Genomic DNA, 19,747 nt, shown 5'->3' on the forward strand with positions numbered 1-19,747 from the left:
TACATGCCTTATGAAAATTCAGAAGCAATCATGTTCTAGGATGGCTGAGAAAAAAAAAACTTTCTCATTTAAAAAGAAGAATGGATAATTTCAAGGCAAAAGAAGAATATAAAGAATAGGAGTTATTGTTTGTTTGTTTGTTTTTAAGTAGGTTGGGGAAAATGCTCATTTTGAGTATCTCTGTACACATTGGCAGGTCTGACAAGAATCCTAAATCATGAAGGGAATTTGTTGATGAATTCACCACAGACTGAATTACCTTTGCAAAGTCTAGAAGAACTGTGAAGTTGCTAAGGAATTGCAAGAAAACACAAGTAATTGTGTCTTTTAAAGAGGTGATTGAAGCAATTAACATCAAATAAATCACAAAAATAACTTTAAAAATAGCAAAAATAATGGAAGAAAACTGTGTACAAATGAACAATAGGTAATATGTCTCTCCCACAGAAAGTTCATGAGCCTTAAAATTACATTTTCAGCTCCTCCATTCAACTATGAACTTTTGGGGGAAAAAAAGGATGGCAAAACCAACTTAAATAAAACATTAACTATGAAGCAAAGATTTGGGAGTGAATGCAGAAAGACAAATGGACTAGTAGGGGAATGGCGTATATTTTTTTAAACACTAATGTACTACAGTTTGACATAAAACAAACTTGCAATTTGATGTCTAATTAACTTCTGCAAATTTATTCTAAAAATGTATTAAGAGCTGGGTGTGGTTCATGTGCCTGAAAGCCCAGCACTGGTGGAGCTGAAGCGCTGGTGATTAGAAGATCACCAATTTGAGGTCAACCTGTTGCTACATGGTAAGTTTGATGTCAATGTAAGCTACATTGTAAAAACCAAACAACAAAAAATAAGTAAATTAAAGTATAAGTAAAGCAAACAGGTGACTGACAATGACTAACACATGATATTGACTAAAGTCACTTAACTACTAATTGTTCAACTAACAGAAAAGTTGGAAGAAAAACTATGCTGTTGTTTCATTGTTCTGTTTAAAACAGAAACTTCAAACTACAATTGGCAGAAGTCCAATAGTTTTGAAGCTGATGGGAGAATGGGTTGTTTGCCCTTTCTGACCAGTATGAGATCTGTATATTTTTATTTAATATAAGAATCCAACCCTGATTAAGAAATGCAAATGAACTGGTCGTTTACACCTATAATCCCAGCTACTTGGGATGTAATAGCAGGAGGATCACAGTTCAAGATCAGTCTACATAAAGTTAGCAATAACCCCATCTTAGAAACAAGATTTAAAACGAGGGAGAAAGAGGGCTGGAGCACAGCTCAAGTGATAGAACACCTAGCATGCATCAGACTCTGGGTTCGACCTCCAGTACCACAAAAAATTAATAATAATAATAACAGAAAAAGAAGAAAAAATATAAACAATCTGTAGCTTGATAATGTCAATGATATTTTTGATAAATGAAGAATGTAAGCAAGTGACAAGTATAAGATGTTCAAGTTGCAAAGGTATAGTACTCAACATTGACTTCCTGAAATAAATAAATTTCCTATAAAAAAAGAAGTCATGGATGCAAGTAATTTGCCTTTACCCTTCCTGAGTGCTTAAAGAAATACATCAAGTCTAAAAAGATAAAGGTAAGATTTTGAATTTAAGATCTCACTTCAAGAATCATCTTCAAATAATATTTATAAAGTCTAACACTATAAAGTGTGTTGTATTCTGAGCACCTCTCTGGGAGGGATTTATCTAAGATACTGATAGCATATTTTATACTTGCTATACAAATATCTCAAAAAAACTCTCTTTTATGTTGTCAGTAGAGCTCCATGTACAGTCTGAGAAAAAAACAACATTCTAGCAAAAAGTGATTCTTAAAATCCCAAGGATAAATGATCAAGATGTCAAGACATGCCACATGCTGTTAGTAAAATATCCTACAAATATATTTGAAGAGAATCTAAATAACATTTAGATTTTACAGCCCACATGGGTTATTTTCAATACACAGATATAAAATAACTAAAATGAAAACTGACCACAACACTTCTAGCTTTACTCCACTATTTTTCACAGCAAAACATTTTTTTAATTCACCCGTTTTTAGAAATCTCAAAGCAAGTCCTCTTTTAATCATTATTTTAAAACAAAAGAATTTTCTGTTGTGTCTTCCTTCCATCTAAAGAGGATTCCAAGACAGGCTGGTAACTGAAATTGACAACTTAGGGTAAATCTTCCTTACTCTACACTCCTTTTTAAGTGTATTGGCAAGTTCATGCATCTTGAGTGGTTGCCACAATTGGAAATGCTGACCAATGAATAGGAGAGAGGACATCATAGGAGAGTAGAGACAGGAAGTAAGCACTTGTGGGATTTTACTTGCCTAGATCTGAGCCATCTTTCCTTCATTGACAAGGACGGACATCAGCAGGCAGACAACTAGCTGTTACTTAACACTTTCATTTGGGTGGGGTTTGAAATTTCTAAATAATTCAGCAATGGAAGCCTTGCAGCCTTTTGCTCTTCAACCTGAACTGACAAAACATTGACTTTAAATCATTGGGCAGTCAGTCCTTATAAAAGGAAAGTGGGATTGATTGGACTCAAAGGAAAAGTTTTGCTGAGATAACCAAAAACCAATTCCCTTGGTTGGTGCTCTAATCAAACATAGTTACTCTCTCTCTCTTACCCAGGAAGTTGCATCTTTTAGCACAGAGCTCCTTTTTGTTTGAAAACACAGTGTTTAGTTGATTTTTAAAGCATAGCCACTATTTATATTAATTCTAAGAAAAGAATTGGCTGCCTAATTATGATACTGATGTTTTCTTTGTCTAATTGGGTAGGTCAAGGCACTAATTTGATTCACAGCTGTGGCATGTTTTTATAGACTTTGGTGAACTTTAATTGCTTATAAATATTGGATTATTAAGACCATGAGCCTTCACTAGGATCCTGTTCAGCTCCATATGCTTTCAAACTTGACAATACGTTGTCCAATTCCCGAGAATCTTTCATTCCAAATGGCCCTGAGGGTACAAAAAAAAGGAATAACACATATGGTTCACATAGTTAGAGTCCATTAAAATTTTTGCTGTTGACAGCACCTAATGAGTTATTGTCAGGAAAAATATTGTCAATAAGCCCTTTCTTCCTTAGTAGTAAAATTGAAATACAATGACAGCACAGCTCAATGCCCTGTAGTCTTATTGTAAAAGTTAGATTATATTCAAATGATGTTTACAATTCCATGGCTGACCCTACAGTAAATACAAATGGAAATTTATGCAGGGAAACAGTGCAGGAAGAAGGAGGCTGAAGCAGATGAAGTCTCCAAAACTACATGATGAAAGACCTAATGGGCCTCAGGCAGAAGCTATCACAGCTGTGTAACTAGACAACCTCTCCCAGGGTTGTGTTCTGTAACTACCAGTGAGTGCAAATGGAGTCTTGTCACTCCTCCAGGGCCATCCCATGGGGAGTGACATTGGCCCACAATGGTCTAATTAAAACTATGAAGGTAATTCAAGGCAGCCAAGAGGAGAACCCCACTTCTGTTGCTGAACTAAGGCATATGTGTCTGGAATCCATCTACCACTCCCCAGTCCAACCCGTACTCAAATTCCCCCAAAGTCAGCCATCGTTGTCTGGAAAGTGGAACTGCTCCCCTCATCCCATTCTTATAGTACATTTCATAAAGAAAGCCATCCTGGAAACTTTAATGACAGTACCAGGTCAGGTCAATAAAGTTCTGATTTCTTCCTGTTTCTCAAATTATCACTCTAACACAAAGTCTGTAAGACCATCAAGAGCATAGATCCTTTGGTCACAAAGTCTCATAGTCAAACCTTACTGTTACTTGAGACTAGTAGTTGGCATACAAATTTGAATCTTACTAAAATCAAAGGACCCACACCCATTTAAAATTTTTAATTTAACATGAGGCATTTTGATACATGCTTAGTAACATAATATTTGAGTACTGATCAACACCTGAACAACTTGGAAGGAAAAGATTTTTGTCTATGTTCAATTAATTCATCCTTTGTGAGTTTGACACATATAAATATCTTACTTTTTTTTTTGAAACAGGGTCTATCTGTGTAGCCGAGGCTGGCCTTCAACTAAGGATCCTCCTGCCCCAGCCTCCAGAGTGCTGTAGGTGTGTGTCATCACACCTACAGCACATATTTTAATTTTTAAGTGACTAGTTTCTGTGTGGTAATGAGCAGGAGTGGATGCAGTTGGACAGTTATGAGATGACTGCGACCATCCAGGAAAGAGAAGGTGGGGACCTAGTGGTGGATTGAGATGGGCAGAACAGTGAAAGCTGTGGTTTAGAACCACCTCAGTTTTCCCTCAAGGCAAAATTTCCACAGCAAGAGGCCAAAACACTTACTCTCGGTGGGAAAATACATGAGGATCACAGTCTTTCAAGATGTAGCCCAGTGGGCGACTGCAGCCTCTTTTACCTGTTCCCTTGTCTTTCTTCCCCAAGACACCAAACAGCTGATTGTCCTGTTGTCTCACTTTTGCTCCTTCATTTTCTGATCCTTCACTGGCTTCTCCTCTTCAGCATGCCCTGGCAACACTGGCTTGCTTGGGTATAGGGACTCAGTGACGTACAGTCCCATGCCCACAACACTGATGATGTGACCCACCTTTCATCCTGAACTCCAAACTCTCATATCTCACTAACAAATCAGTTTCTCCATTGGATGTCAAAGAGCACTTACAGTTAGTACATTCAGATCTGAACTCCTAGTCTGTATCTTTCAACCCTCACCCTGCTCCACTCACAGCCTTCACTCCCTCAGCAGGTGGCAGTCCCATCCATCCAGGTGCTCAGGTTCACATCTTGAAAGTCATGCTTACCTCTTGTCCTCTCATACAAAATATTCAACTCACCAAGAAATCACATTGAGCTGAGGGTGTAGCTTGACGGTAAAGTACTTGCCTAGCATGTGTGAGGCCTTGGGCTCAACCTCCAGTATGACAGTGGGGCAATCTGGGGTCTCCACCATGAAAGCATATCTCCTAAAACCAACCCTGTCCCTGGAACTGTCACCTTTTATCTAGGTTGCTATAATCACCAACTTTTTGTCTTACCTCTACATTTATATCTCCTGCCTTACACCAAGCAGACAGTAATTCTTTTTATTATTATTATTGTTGTGCTGTATATTGTAGCATTTACAAAGGTTCTTACAATATATCAAATATATCATATTGATTTCACCCCCTCTACTGCTCTCTTTCATGCCCCCTCCCCCGGTTCCTGGAACACTTTCAATAGGTATCATTTTTGCATTTACATATATGCGTATACATTATTTGCACTGTATTCATCCTCCTACCCCTCTTCCTGCCACCTCCCCCGCCCCTACCAGTGCCAACCTCACCCCTACCCCCTCCCAGCAGAACCTGTTTTGGCCTCCTCAGACAGAGTAATAAAATAACTTCTTCTCATCATGTCTGGACTGTGGCCACCTGTTTTACTCTGGATAAAAGCCAAAATCTTTACAGTGGCTCACAAGGTCATCCCATGGGCTGCCTCACATCACAATACTCAGACCCCTGCCCTCTCCTTGTATTTTCTCCTCTACTTACTCACTCCAACCTTCTTCTTCCTGACCCTCAATATCTCAGGGACCCTCTGACCTGAGAGACAGCTTTTTAACTGCCCCCTAGGTCTTCTTCTGTGTATTAATGGTACTAACTCCTTCACCCCCTTCTCAGAAAGATCCACCTTTTGAGAACTGCACCCCTCACACACATCCTGATTCCATACTCATCCTGTTCTGTTTTTCACTTTTTTTCTAGCATCTTGCTCATTATTTACTTCTATGTGACATAATTCGCTTCTTTACTATTTATTATGTCCTACCTCCCCTAGAATGAGAGCTTCCTGTAGTTGGTGATCTTTGTTTTGTGCAGTAGATCAAATGAATTAATAACTAACTTCATACTCACTAGATAATTCCAAGGCCCTACCAAAATTGTAGGTAAAGCAGAACTAAAGATTCAGGGGAAAAACATTAAACAAAATGGAGAAAGTTGATTAAGCAATATTCCTGCTTTTTAAAAGCATCACACTATTGCAAAGGCATCAGAAGCAAAGTTTCTCTCTATCTCTTGTCCTATTCCCTCTTGCCCACTCTTCTTCCCCTCAAGGTGTAGTTGAATGCAAGATTTGATCAAAGTACATTATATACATGGATAAAAATGTCATAATAAAATTATTTGTTTTGTGCAATTAATATACACTAATAACTTTTTAAATGGCTAGTTCACCTGGGTCTTTAAGTCTTCATTTTTTTAAAGCTCCTATGCCACATAAAACTATAATCAAATAAATTTCTTATGCTTTTCTCATTAACCTGTCTTTTTTATAGCGGTCCACCATGACCCTTTACGATGAGCAAGAAGGAGATCACCCTTTCTTCTCTCCCTACAACATTAAAAATAAATTTATTCAAAACAAGTAAGGAAAAGAATGGGAAGATAAGTCTAAAACTCTCATAGTAGGCTAGAATTCAGAAAACTTCCAGAGAGTTCTCTGTGCTACCACTTAGTAGCAGCATGACCTAGGAGTCTCCAAGGTCATCACCAGGCTACAGTATGGAATGCTTTATAAAGAAGCATGTATCTTCTAATCATAAATTGGAAATAACCATATATTACTTTCTTGTTTCAATGATCGTAGGTGAATACTCCTTGTAAATTGTAACATACTTTATAAATATGAGTTATTTCAATACACTAGTGTTAGAATACTGCTTATATTGGCTAGTCTTGGCTCTTTAATTGGCAAGTAGCAGTTAGCACATTAAAAGCCCTAGAGTAGTTCTCAATTAGAAGAAGGAAAATTGATCCTTCCTACCTAAGCTCTCTCAGCGGACACAGAAAAGCTACTGGGTGATGGTAACAGCCCCGGTGAAAACAACTGCTTTCTGACAGAGTCCCAGCAGACCAGCCTTCGGGATGCAAAATGCCCACAGCCTTTCTTAATTGGCAAAAGAAAGATCTGGAATGTTCCCAAAGAATTAATATGGACAATAGTTGCATAAATTATGACAAAGCACTTTTTAGTGAAGCCTTAAGTGAAGAGGCTATCTTTTCCTATTTAAACTCCTACATCACATTTTTTATTAATAAAGATATCAGTTAATTAACCAAGAATTCATGTCTTAAAAAGTAAACGACTAGAAAAATAGCCAAAATCCAGCTCTGATGTATCTACTTCATTTATTTAAGGCCTCCCTTTCATGCCTGCTTTACATTTGTTTTATTAGACTTATAACATTAAAATATGCTGAATCTGAAAGTTTTAAGACATATTAGAAGCGTGATGTAAAAATCTGTGAACGGAAGTAAATAAATACGTGAAGATCCTGCAAGCGGCTTTTCTGGAGTTTATATTTTACTCTGAAAAGATGCCATCTGGTTTCAGTTATGTTAGTGCCCTCTAGTGGTCAGAATGGTGCCCGTAGTTTTATTAAATCATTCCCAGCCTTCAAAATGTGCATTGCCAGCGAGTGCCTAAAGCCTGTAATCCTAGTTACTTGGAAGGCTGAGATTTGGAGGATTGTGGTTTGAGGCCAGCCCTGGAAAAATGTTTGGGAAACCAATATCTGAGTGCGGTGTCATACACCTATTATCCCAGCTTCGTGGGCAAAAACTGAAATTCTATCTTCAAAATAACCTGAGCAAAAAAACTCAAGTTGTAGGGCACCAGCCTAGTTAGCATGCAGCCCTGAGTTCAAACCCCAGTACCAACAAAAAATGCCCATTGCTGACAAATCCCAACAAAAATAAAATCAGCCTACAAATAACATTTATAATGCTGCATCTAGAATAGAAGAACATATAGAACAAAATAAATAAACCATACATCATGTTTAGAAAAAAGCAGCTTTGTACCTTAATGGGGTCTCAACATTTTGAAGAAGGATGATTACATCTAATGGTGCTTTGACCTTTCAGGGTCAGAGATGGAACTGACAATTTCATAAAAGCTATGGATATTTTTCTCAGAAAAAAAATTGTGCATGCATGCACCTAGAATTTCAGGGTTTCATGAAATACCTGCTGCCCTTACATCCCAAGTTAAAAGCTTAAGGATTATCTAGTTCTCTATACATCCCCGATTGCTCAGGTTAGAAATCCTGTCTGAAATGCAAAGTTTAAAAATGAAGTTGAATAGGAATAAACTTAACAAAGGACATGAAAGACCTCAATAAGGAAAACTATAAACCATTGAAGAAAGAAATCAAAGAAGACTACAGAAGATGGAAAGATCTCCCATGCTCATGGATTGATAGAATCAATATAGCCATTGTGAAAATGGCTATGTTACCAAAAGCAATCTATATGTTCATTGCAATTTCCATCAAAATTCCAATGATATTCATTACAGAAATTGAAAAATCAACCCTAAAGTTCATTTGGAAGCACAAAAGATTGTGAATAGCCAAGGCAATACTCAGCAAAAAGAGCAACACTGAAGGTATCACAATACCTGACTTCAAACTGTTCTACAGAGCCATAGAAACAAATACTGCATGGTACTGGCACAAAAATGGATATGAAGACCACTGGAACAGAAGACCTAGATATGAATCCACACAGCTAAGCCCACTTGATTTTTGACAAATGCACTCAAACATACAATGGAGAAAAAACAGCCTCTTCAACAAATGTTGCTGGGAAAACTAAAACTATATCCACATCTTTCACCCTGTGCAAATATGAACTCAAAGTGAACCTTAACATAAGACCTGAAAACTTGAAGCTAGTACAGGGAAGGTTAGGGAACACACTGGAATTAAGAGGCATAGGCAATAATTTCCTAAGTAGAACTCAAATGGCTCAACAACTAAGAGAAAGGATTAACAAATGGGACTACATGAAATCTGTACAACAAATCTTCACCAGATTGAAGAGGTGGCCTAAAGAATGGGAGAAAATCTTTGTAGCTATACATCTGACAAGGGGTTAATAACCAGGATACACAGGGAGCTCAAAAAATTATAAACTCACAAAAAAATCAATGACTCAATGAAGAAACAAGCAAATGAACTGAACAGAGCTTTTTCAAAGGAAGAAGTTCAAATGCCAAAAACACATGAAGAAATGCTCATCCTCTCTGGCCATAAAGGAAATGCAACAAACCACATTAAGATTCCACCTCACTCCTGTTTGAATGGCTAGCATCAAGAACATAAACAACAACAAATGTTGGTGAGGATGTGGAGAAAAAGGAACCCTCATACACTGCTGGTGGGAATGTAAATTAGTACTACCATGGAAAACAGTATGGATGCTCCTCAAAAAAACTAAAAATAGAACTGCCACATGATCCAGCAATTCCACTCCTAGGGATATACCTAAAGGAATATAAGACAGGTTACAATAAAGGCACCTACACACTCAGTTTATTACAGCAATAGCCAAGATGTATTACTTCTGATAACTGGATTAAGAAAATGCAGTATTTATATATAAGGGAATTTTATTCAGTCACAAAGATGAATGAAATTTTGTCATTTACAGATAAATGGATGGAACTAGAGAACGTCATCTTAAGTGAAGTTATCCAGATTCAGAAGGCCAAAGGCTGCATCTTTTCTCTCATATGTAGAATATAGACCTAATACAAATACAGCAAATACAGGGGGGTGGAGGAAAGAAGTTAATAGGTGAATATGGTTGATGTACTTCCTATATAAGAATGAATACAGTATTTTTGAACCTGTTGAAATCACCATAAGAAGGGGACTAAGGTAGAAAGGAAAAAAATAGAGGAGATGAACCAACTCAGGTTCATATATGCATGGAAATGACACAAGAAAACTCCCTGTATAGCTGTCTTAAACAAACAAAAATGCTATTTTTTTTCCTTTACAGAATTGGAGAACAGGAGGCAGAACAGGTCCTATCTGGGGGGGATTGATACCAATGAGAGAGGGGAGGATGTGGGCAACAGGTATACGAGGGGAATATGGTGCAAACACTGTGTACACATATATGTAAGTGGAAAAATGAGAACTGATGAAACTTTCAGGAATGGGGGCAAATGAGATAAAGGAGAATGTTGGAGGAGGTGAATTCAAGTATGATTACATACAATGTATTGTAAGAACTTTTGTAAATGCCACAAAGTACCCCCAGCACAACAATAAAAAAAATCAAATTTAAAAAATCAAGTTGAAGAAGAATATGAACAATGTGGCATTATGCAAATTAGAACTCAGTGTCTATGTGTACGTAGTAAAATATACAAATTATTGGAATGGCAAACATTGAATTCCATGTACCGTTTCTCTCCAAGAGTAAGGAGGGGTGATGAGATAGAGGGAAAAATAAAGGTGACCTCCATTACATCTATCTGTCTATCAGAAACTCTTCAAGTATCTATGCATAGTATCATTTTAATAAAGATTAGTGGCAGACACATGAACAATGAATTTTCATTATTTTATTTTTCATTCTTGTCTATACATGAGATGTACTTCTTCCCAATTTAAAAAAATTAATAAAAGCTAAATTAGTATCTAAATAGTATATAATATAATTTCACTTCCATTGGGGAGAAAAACAATAATTTTCCAAAACATCTAAGTATGTATTCTGAAAAGAATATTTAATTCTGTATTATATAAAATCACCCAAGCAATAATTTAAACACAAGCTAAAATATTAATATTAGAAAGGAAACTATTATTCTCTTCACAGAGCCCTTAGGTGGAAAAGCCTTTATTTTATGGTTATAATTTGATTTCTTGGTAAAAAGGAAAAGGAGGTAATTCTTCTGAAACTAATGTTATATTAGAATAAAAATTTATTATTGATCCATATTCATTATAGTGAAAAATATGATGAAAGTTTTGATAAGGTATTATTCTTCTTGGGAATTTCACACATAACAAAGTCAGCGTGAAGCCAACTATGTCATTGCCTGAGAGTCTGAACCTAACAGCCACTAAATTGATTCTGGCTTGTGTCTGCCCTGCTTTGGAGGCTCGTAGATGCTGCCTGTCACCTACAACCATCACATGCAAAGTGGCAGGTCTTGGGCCTGGATTGAAATGGAATGCGGCAGTGTGGGTGGTCTGGAAGGCTGGAGGGAGTGGGGAGAACTCCAGGTCCATCTCTACGTTGAAAACCCTGGGCAGGCCTCGGAAGTCAATTACAACCTGAGCATTACCCACCTGTGGTACAATAAATATAGTCAGCCTCTAGCAGATTAGTGCTCCAGTCCTGCCTGCACTGTCTTCTAGAGAAGCATGTTAATCCCCAAGAAGCATGTTAAGTCACAAGTGTTAGGGAAAAGAAAGGGACAGGAGGACCTTGCAGTTTTCTGGCTGTGCTCTGCAGTTGGATTGAGTTTCTTAGAGGTCCTGGTGTTTTTTACTCATATCATTAAAATTACTTCCTAGGAGATCAGCTGCTGCAGTGGCTTCTGCCTGTAATTCCAGCCAGTCAGGAGGTAGGGATCTGGAGGATCACAGTTCAAGGCTAGTCCAGGCAAAAAGTTAGTGAGAGGCCATCTAAAGAAATAAATGGGGTGTGGTAGTAGAGGTCTGTGGACCCCAGTTATTCGGGAGGTATAGATAGGAAGATGAAGGTCTGAAGCCCACCCCAGAAAAAAAATGCGAGACCTACCTGAAAAATATAACTAAAGCAAAATAGCGCTGAAGGTGTGGCTCAAGTGATGGAGTGTTTGCCTAGCAAGCATGAGGCCCTGAGTTCAAAACCTAGTACCACCAAAAAAAAGAGAAAAAAAAATTACTTCCCTACTACTTGCTGTGCTTGCCAGACAGGGAGGCCCTGACTCCCACCAGTAACAAGCTCCCTGTCTCTTTCACCACGTGACCGCCCCCCCACTTCCTGTCCTGCAAAGGGGTAGCAAGGCTGGCTTGGGATAGAGCACTAGATCTCCTCACCACCTCACCTTGTGCCTAGTCGGGATTATATGCTCCCTTTTCTTTCTTTTTGAGTTACTTTCTTTTCCACTAGAGTCAGAAGTTCTAGGGAAATTCTCCCAGAATGGTGACAGAAGCACATAGAAACATTTTCAGCCCCACATATTACAGTACAAGTAGTCAGGTCTAGAAACTCCAAATAGGATTTTGGAACCAAACTCAGATAGTAATAAACACTGGGTCTGGCTGGCCTCATCTTCTCTGCACACAACCCCTGAGGGGAATCTTGTGAGCATGACTGTGATCTCACAGGTGATTGCTTATGGATTTGCTCAGCTTGAGTCCTGACCTGATATTAACTCAGAAAGGACCGATATTCACTCTTGGCCAGTGTGGAGAAGGCTAAGGATTATGGTAAAATAAAGATGGAAACTTCCTGTATGCACAACCATAAACACATAAATATTTCTGAAGTACCTGAGTTATCTATCCAAATATTAAGGATGCTTTACCTAAATTTAAGTTATCTCCCAAAGGGAGTCCAATTCATACTAAATGATCTGCTTTCAAACCAACTCTGGCTTTAAAATATACCTACAGATAGATGGCTATTTGGGATTTTTCCAAGATAGCAACTAGAGGGAGGAAGCATAAAGCGTGCTTCCTAAAGTAAAATCCTGGAGAGACGCTGGAGATATGCCTGGCAGGAAAAAATCACCAAAAAGAGACAAAACTCTGACTCCTCCACACCCCCAGCCCACAATAGCATCCCTACTCCACGTTAAATGGAGAAACCAGGAGGGCTCCTGCGCCACCAGATGCCAGCTGTTAGACTGCTTGGGAAATGCAGACCACCAGAACTAGGACTGGATGCTGAAGGACTAACTGAAACTGTGTTGCATTTGAACTTGGGATTTATTTGGTTTGGTTTTTGGTAGTTTTTTTTTTTTTTTCTCCTTTGATGAGACAACAGAACTTCTTCTCAGACACCAACACCAGGACTGGAGGCTGAAGGACTTAACACTAAAATTATTAAGACTGAAACTTTTATTGCATTTGAATTTGGGGATTTTTTTTCTGTTTTATTATCCTCTCTCTGTCTCTCTAATGCCTGTTTAGCTCACTGTTGATTAGTACACTATCTCTCCCTGTTTATTTTTTTGGCTCTGTTGTGTGTGTGTGTGTGTGTGTGTGTGTGTGTGTGTGTGTTTGCTTTGGGTTTTTTCCCCTTTTTCTTTACCTTCTTTGCTTTCCCTCCCCTCCCACCCGTCCACTCTAGATACCACCATTGTTATTATTACAAGCTAGATAATAATGAATTACACACAGTACAGGGACAGTAACAATAGCAAGGGCAATGATGGGAAGATGGAAGAAAGAGGGAAACCAGTTTCCCCCTAATAATAAATTAGTACAGGAACGAGAGGGAAATGAAAACAGATACCCAGATGCAGACTACAACAAAACGAATATAAACTATGCCAAAGAACCCAATGAAGCCACAAGAATAATCTGAAAGAAGAAATCCTGCAAGTAATCAATGAAAATTTTATAGAGCTGATACTGGATAGGGTCAACCAAAATGTACAGGAGACACTCAAGAAATTCCAAGACAACAAAAATAGAGAATTTGAGAAAGCACCAGAACAAATAAAAAAAACTATAGAAGCACTGTAAAAACACCAAAGTGAAACAAAGAACACGATTAATAAAGAGATAAATGAACTCAGAATGAAAATAGACAATATTAAAAAGGAAGAGATTCTGGATATAGAAAACCTCAGAAAAAAGAATGAAACAGAAATGCAAAACAAAATGGAAGGCCAATCTCAGAACTTGAAGATGAAATGGTAATTAAAAGAAAAACCGAAGAACTATTAGTTAAACAACTTAAGACCTGTGAAAAGAAAATGCAAGAACTCACTGACTACATCAGAAGACCAAACCTGAGAATCATGGGCATTGAAGAAGGAGAAGAAGTGCAAGCAAAAGGAATGCATAATATATTCAATAAATTAATAACAGAAAATTTCCCAAATGTGGAAAAAACTATGCCCATAAACATACAGGAAACCATCAGAACTCCAAACAGACCTGACCAAAATAGAACTACCCCACAGCATATTATCATTAAAACAACAAATACAGAGACTAGAGAAAGAATATTGAAGGCAGTAAGAGAGAAAAAACATTATAAAAGCTATATATGAGAAACCTATAGCCAGCATTATACTTAACAGTGAAAAACTGAAACCATTCCCTCTAAAAGCAGGAATGAGACAAGGATGCCTACTATCTCCACTCCTATTCAACATAGTACTGGAATTCCAAGCCAGAGAAATTAGGCAAGAAGAAGGAATAAAAGGAATACAAATAGGTAAAGAAACTGTCAAAATATTCCTATTTGCAGATGATATGTATATGGTATGATCCTATACCTTAAAGACCCAAAAACTCTACTCAGAAGCTCCTAGACACCATCAACAGCTATAGCAAGGTAGCAGGATATAAAATCAACATAGAAAAATCATTAGCATTCCTATACATTAATAATAAACAAACTGAGAAAAAATATATGAAAACAATATCATTTACAACAACATCAAAAAAAAATCAAATACCTAGGTGTAAACTTAACAAAGGATGTGAATGGCCTCTACAAGAAAAACTATAAACTTCTGAAGAGAGAGATTGAGGAATACTATAGAAAGTGGAGAGATCTCCCATGCTCGTGGATTGGTAGAATCAACATAGCAAAAATGTCTATACTCCCAAAAGCAATCTACATGTTTAATGCAATTCCCATCAAAATCCCAATGACATTCATCAAAGAGATTGAAAAATCAACCATTAAACTTATTTGGAAACACAAGAGGCCACGAATAGCCAAGGCAATACTCAGTAAAAAGAACAAAGCTGGAGGTATCACAATATCCGACTTCAAACTATATTACAAAGTAATAGTAATAAAAACAGCATGGTACTGGCACAAAAAGAGACATGAAGACCAGTGGACCAGAATAGAGGACCCAGATATGAAGCCACACAACTATGACCAACTTATCTTTGACAAAGGCGCTAAAAATATAAGATAGAGAAAAGACAGCCTCTTCAACAAAAACTGCTGGGAAAACTGGTTAGCAGTCTGCAAAAAACTGAAACTAGATCCATGTATATCACCCTATACCAATATTAACTCAAAATGGATCAAGGATCTTAATATCAGACCCCAAACTCTAAAGTTGGTACAGGAAAGAGTAGGAAATACTCTGGAACTAATAGGTATAGGCAAGGACTTTCTCAATGGAACCCCAGCAGTTCAGCAACTAAGAGATAGCATAGATAAATGGGACCTCATAAAACTAAAAAGCTTCTGCTCAACAAAAGAAATGGTCTCTAAAGAGAAGAGACCACCCACAGAGTGGGAGAAAATATTTGCCAGCTACACATCAGACAAAGGACTGATAACCAGAATATACAGGGAACTCAAAAAACTAAATTCTTCCAAAATTAATGAAACAATAAAGAACTGGGCAACTGAACTAAACAGAACTTTCTCAAAAGAAAAAATTAAAATGGCCAAAAGACACATGAAAAAATGTTCACCATCTCTAGCCATAAAGGAAATGCAAATTAAAACCACACTAAGATTCCTCCTCACCCCTGTTAGAATAGCCATCATTAGCAACACTGGTAACAACAGGTGTTGGCAAGGATGTTGGGAAAAAGGAACCCTTTTACGCTGCTGGTGGGAATGCAAACTAGTACAACCACTCTGGAAAAAAATTTGGAGGCTTCTTAAAAATCTAAACATAGATCTACCATTTGATCCAGCAATATCACTCTTGGAGATATACCCAAAAGAATGTGACTCAGGTTACTCCAGAGGCCCCTGCACACCCATATTTATTGCAGCACTATTCACAATAGCCAAGCTATGGAAACAGCCAAGATGCCCCACTACTGATGAATGGATTCAGAAAATGTGGTATTTATACATGTTTATTGCAGCACTATTCACAATAGCCAAGCTATGGAAACAGCCAAGATGCCCCACTACTGATGAATGGATTCAGAAAATGTGGTATTTATACACAATGGAATTTTATGCAGCCACGAGGAAGAATGAAATGTTATCATTTGCTGGTAAATGGATGGAATTGGAGAACATCATTCTGAGTGAGGTTAGCCTGCCCCAAAAGACCAAAAATCGTATGTTCTCTCTCATATGCGGACATTAGATCAAGGGTAAACACTACAAGGGGATTGGACTTTGATCACATGATAAAAGCGAGAGCACACAAGGGAGGGGTGAGGATAGGTAAGATACCCAAAAAACTAGACAGCATTTGTTGCCCTCAATGCAGAGAAACTAAAGCAGATACTTTAAAGCAACTGAGGCCAATAGGAGAAGGAGACCAGGAACTAGAGAAAAGGTTAGATCAAAAAGAATTAACCTACAAGGTAACACACACCCACAGGAAATTAATGTGAGTCAACTCCCTGTATAGCTATCCTTATCTCAACCAGCAAAAACCCTTGTTCCTTCCTGTTATTGCTTATACTCTCTCCACAACAAAATTAGAGATAAGGGCAAAATAGTTTCTTCCTGATAGTAAGGGAGTGATGGGGAGAGGGAGCAGATTGGGGTAGGTAAGGGAGGGGCCAGGGGGAAGGGCGGAGAAATGACCCAAACATTGTATGAACATATGAATAAAAGAAAAATAAATAAGTAAATAAAATAAAATATACCTACAGAAACACTGGTGGTGAATAGTTAATATAATAGGTAAGTATTTGTCCTTAGATGAAGAACCAGCATATTTCACCATCAAAAATTTTTTAAGGTGAATATCTTAACTTTATTTTTTTTTTATGTGATACTGGAGATTGAACCCAGGGCCTACCACATGCTAGGCAAACACTCTACCACTGAACTGTACTCGCAGTCCTACCTTACCTGTACTGAGCAAGAATTCACTTTACGATTTTCTTCTTGACTAGAGTGTGGCTCAAGTGCTAGAGTGCTTATCTAGCCTGCTCAAGGCCCTAGTTTATTCTCCAGTGCCACAAAACAAACAACAAACAAACAAAAAAATAGAATCTCCTCATGAAACAGAGCTTGGCATTTAACAATTCACCAAGTTCATTTTCAGTTTAAAAGTTGATTCCTAGTTAGAAGTGGATGGAGTAATTGGAGGAATATACTGCCTTCTTCAGCTAACTGAAATATAGGGTGGCTGTAAACTTAGTCCTGGGCTACACGTACAAGCAGTAGGTTGTTAGTAGCCAAGTAAGGGGACAGAATCAATGTGGCATCAGACCCTAACCCATATTGGTAGCCAGAACAGCATAGATCATGTATTGGCCTTCTAGAATTATCTTTAAAGAAATTCAAAAGTTTATAACACCCATCTAAAAAAGTTAGGTTAGCAGCAAAAATCTGGTCTCTGCATGGAGGCAAACTCACAGTGTGATTCTAGAACTTCTAATCACTGGCTGTGGAATCTTGCTCAAGGCCTGCCTGGTACCTAGCAGATACTCAACCAGTCTTAATTTACCTTGAAATAAGGCTACGTTAGCTTCCTATTGTTGCTTTACAAGTTACCATAAGTTTCATGGCTGAAAGCAACACAAATTTATAATCTTACAGTTCTGGACATAAGAAGTCCTAAATTCAGTGTGTTAAATAATAATCCCGTACAGTCTCCAGACAAGGACATTTTTCCTTGCCAGGGCATTGCCAAACTACTATGTATACCAGATAATAAATAGAAAAATCCCTTAAGGTTCTTATGGCCAAACTGTCAGCTCAGTGAACTTTGACAAAGTGAACACAACTATACAACTAGCACATTGATCAATAAACATGATGTTATCTGCACCTCGTGTCCCTTCCTCCTAAATGTAACCACTGTCCTGATTTTTAGACACCATGCATTAGTTTCCTAGTTTCCTGCCAGGAGTAATTATGTGAACATCACATCCTTACTTTGGGAAGACACAGCCAGGAGATTGAGAAAATGTAAAAGATAGCTAAGGGTGGACTTAGAATTAGAATGGTGTCAACATTGTCCCCTGCTTTCCCCGTGAGCAGGAACTGAAGTGGGCTAGACTGAGGGATCCAGTTGGCAGGGATGGTTAACATGTTCAAAAGAGTCAAGGTCTATACCTAGAACAGCTGCTGTGTTAGGAATGGAGAAATCTGAACAAGTCAGTGCACCTAAAGTGTCATGTATCCAGGTCACTCAAGAACTCAACTATACCTTAAGCTGTTTACCAAAACTCTGGGTATGGCTGAACAAAGTCAGTCTTCTCTAGGTGGAGAGGTCACCAGTGGTGGGAAAGGCAGTCTGGGAAGGAGGTGGGGGTCTCTTGCAGGTCCCTTTGCAAGGAGCTGAAGCTGCCTCGGTCTTCCCCGCCCCACACCCCCAACCTCCGGCCCATCCCAGTTTTCTTGCTCACCAAGGATAGTCCATAGGCACAGAAGAGCATTTCAGCCACGCTATTCTCCTACTTCACAAGAGTATCCAGACTCTCAGCCCAGATATCTAGATAGGTAAGATCCTCCCTTCCCCAAGCCATAAGCTTCTTACTAGGGGGCTCCTAGAGGCTGCAGCTTTGTTGGATGGGCTCTCATACTTCCTGGCCTTTAGAAAGGAGTGTTAGTAAATAAGAAAATAGCTGAAAAGGATCAGGCCCAAGCTCCAAAGTTTGGCAACTTGGCTTTGAAGTTTCCAATAGTTACCCAAGTGAGGTAAAGAACTTAAGTGTCAGCCAAGAAATTCCTAGAAGCTCCTGCACCACAAAAGCACATACTGGGACCCCAACATGAGTGAGAGGCTGCAGCCACACCTGGGGGAGCCTCCAGGCCAGAGAATGGTACAAGAGCAGCAGAGATGCCAGTTCTCCATCTCTTGAAGCACTCACCATGCTGACTATGCCAAGAACAGCCCAGCAGCCAGTGTGTATCTCTGGTAGAAAAGTTCATGCAGTAAGACCCTATCCCTTCCCTGTAGACTGCCTGTGGGCTGCATCATTCCCTGGAGTATTAGAATCCAACAGCAAGGAGGGAAGAAGAAACTTTGAAATGGAGTTTGCACAAAATGTTGAATGAATTTGAAGTCCTGAACTGACCTGAAAAATTGCTGTTTGAAACTGAGAGAAAATTACATGAATGGGCTTAAGTTGTCTGCACTAGCCACAACAAGCACTCAGTGCTAGCAGTCGTAGTTGGTTATAAAATTTTATAAGACTTCATTGTTGTGACCATGATTGTCATACACAGTGACTGTTTTATCCCTATCTATGTAAAACACGTAGGAGTATTTTCACTGGTTCAGCTGGGTGTGCTTTTCATAGGATCCCCTGACATTTACACATCAGAGTGATAATGTGAAACCACACCCAGCTGAGCTCTGGGGACACATGCCTCTGCGTTGATAAACACAAGGATTGCATCAGGACACTACACGTAGAAGATGTTCTCACACAGGTATAATTACAGTCTACAGGACTCTTCAGGGGGAGGTGGGGCTGGGGTTAATGAACTCAGCCTCATTCCTTTTGCAAATCAGATTCCTGGCCGAAGCCAAACAGCAGCATGGGACTTAGAGAGGAGCAGAGAAAACCCCAGCAGCTCCGCTCAAAGCTGGACTACACAGTTGCATGGGTCTCAGAACAGTGTGCTATTGACTTGTGGAAAGATAGGCACAGGAACTGGGAGGAAGGATTTACAATCCAGAAAAATCTTGACAACAATCGCACATCTGTTTAAACTAATAATAAAAAAGTGCATTTCTATTTTGTATGCAACAAATTGAGAAAGGAGTCCTTCACCAAAACC

Source organism: Castor canadensis, chromosome 4 (assembly GCF_047511655.1).
Source record: "Castor canadensis chromosome 4, mCasCan1.hap1v2, whole genome shotgun sequence".
NCBI classification, from domain to species: Eukaryota; Metazoa; Chordata; class Mammalia; order Rodentia; family Castoridae; genus Castor; species Castor canadensis.